The sequence below is a fragment of the Nematolebias whitei genome, chromosome 8, assembly GCF_014905685.2.
Source record: "Nematolebias whitei isolate Nwh7 chromosome 8, NemWhi1, whole genome shotgun sequence".
NCBI classification, from domain to species: Eukaryota; Metazoa; Chordata; class Actinopteri; order Cyprinodontiformes; family Rivulidae; genus Nematolebias; species Nematolebias whitei.
Window position 1 is genome coordinate 21,592,481 of NC_056505.1, and position 2,617 is coordinate 21,595,097.

Genomic DNA, 2,617 nt, shown 5'->3' on the forward strand with positions numbered 1-2,617 from the left:
ACTGAAATTGGTTTTCCTTAGCATTAGTTGTGCTGTTTGTGGTCCGTGATGTTTGTGTGAACATTAATGTAAGCGTGAACGTGCAAGATGTTGACGAGATGTTTGTTTTTCAGGAACACTGACGGATGAGAGAAGCTTGTTGTCTGAGCAGCCGGAGGATTGCCATCACAGCGTGGTGGGGTGTTTGCATAATTTTACATGTTTCAAGTGTTAATGACACCTGTAGGCTCTGCTGTACTGCATCTGCTCACAGTTAAATAAAAGGAGACAGAGGGGCGGGCATGTCTGTGTTGGACTTTTCAGGTTGAGTGTGTTCTTGTTAATTTGATCAATACATTTCTGGGAGTTTATTTAGTTGAGTTTCAGCATCAATTCATTAAAATGCCTATTACCTATTATTTCTGAAGCTTTCATATTTTTCAAACACTTTCTATAGGCTGACATAAAATATTTAAAACAAACCAGTTTGATCTAAGAACCATCACACACTAATGCGCAACAGCCTTCAGCCATTTGGGCTGATGGAGCCTGATGTTGATTTAATGATTTTGAATTAAGACTTTTAAGAATTACTGTAACTTCCTGTCAGCTATTTTATTTGGCTCTAAAGTCTGAACTGTTATATTTTAAGCAGATGTTTAATTCTGCTAAGTATATTAAAACTCTCATCCAGATACATGATCGTTATCTCCCAGCAATTTTTGCAATTGCAAATACTCACGATACTTGTTAGTGTAAATTTGATGAACCAAATATTTATTTGCACCAACTACAACTTAACATTATTGGCTCATGAATTTTTAACATTTAGAATCCATTAATACCTTTAAAATTATTTCATGTTATTTTTAAATAAACTTGTGTCAGTGCACGATCGAATAAATATACTCTTGTATGAGCGTTTATTGCTTGTGCTGTGAGTAATTGTGTTTGTCTGCCCCCGAAGCTGTACTTACTGAAGGGTGTTCTGACAATGCAATGATGATTGAAAAAGGTCTCTGTTTGTGAAGCTACTAAATATTTTACAGATGTTTATACTGAAGCACATGCAGTATGTGGGGTCACTTGTTGAACCTCATTATCTACAAATAAAAATCACTGCCATGGATACTGGAGCAGGTGCTTTTGGGTATTTTGATGCATACAGAGTTCTGCATAGTTGTGTCTGATTTCCTGTAAGCTCGCATAGTTTTTAGGTGAATGTTAGACTGATTCATTTCCGTTTTGCTTTTTAAAAGTACTGCAATATAACATGGAATCACATGAGACACCATTAGCTCCTGTGGGTCTGCTGGAAAGCAACAGTCTTGTTTGTTGAGGCGTTAGAGTGGACGGAAAGCTAGAAGTTTGACGTGAACTATTTTGTCAGTCAGTGAAGTTAGCTAGCAATGCAGCAATTCAAAGTAATTTTTATTATTAGTAGTATTTTTTTTACAAATAGCTTATTAGAGCACCCTGGTTTGCATTAGTTTTCTTGTTCATTCTTCATTGCCCGCTGCTAGAGATGAAAGTTTCTTTGTCACGTTAGTAAAATACTTCATGAACCACTGGATGTATTTTAATTAAACACTCTTAAATTAATCACTGACTGTACATCTCTAACATTTAAATTTTTCAAAGTTACCTCAGACCCCTTCAGGGTGGGAGTTGGACTCCGCCAGGGTTGCCCATTGTCATCGATTCTGTTCATAACTTTGATGGCAGAATTTCTCAGTGCAGCCAGGGGGTGGAGGGAGTCCAGTTCGGTGGCCTCAGGATTCCACCTCTGCTCTTTGCAGATGATGTGGTCCTGTTGGTGTCATTGTGCTGTGATCTTCATATTTCACTGGAGTGGTTTTTTAGCCGAGTGTGAAGCGGCTGGGATGAGAATCAGCACCTCCAAAACTTGAGGTCATGGTCCTCAGTCAGAAAAGGATGAATTTCTCTCTTCATATTAAGGTTCTGCCTCAAGTGGAGGAGTTAAAGCATCTCGAGGTTTTGTTCATGAGTAAGGGAAGAATGGTGCGTGAGATTGACAGACGGATTGGTGCAGCATCTGCAGTATTGAGGACTCTGTACTGGTCCGTTATGGTGAAGAGGAAGCTGAGTTGTAAGGCAAAGCTCTCTGTTTACTGGTCAGTCTATGTTCCTCACCTATGGTCACGAGCTCTGGGTACTGACTGAAAGAATGAGATCACAGATACAGGTGGTTGAAATGAGTTTCCTCCGCAGGGTGGCTGGACTCTCCCTTAAAGATAGGGTGAGACGTTTAGCTTTCCGGAAGAGACTCTGAGTAGAACCGCTGCTCCTCCCCGTTGAGAGGAGCCAGTTGAGGTGGTTCAGGCATCTGGTAAGGATGCCCCCTGAACGCCTCCCTAGGGAGGTGCTTTGAACTTGTATGACTGGGAGGAGACCCCAGGGAAGACCCAGGACACACTGGAGAGACTGTCTATAAGTTGATCTGGGAACACCTTGGAATCCTCCCAGAAGAGCTGGAAGGAGGTGGCTGTGGAAAGAGATGTCTGGCCCTCCCTGCTCAAGCTGCTGCCCCCGCGACACGACTTCAGGATAAGCGGAAGATAATGCATCCATTATTATTATTATTATTATTATTATTATTATTATTATTATTATTATT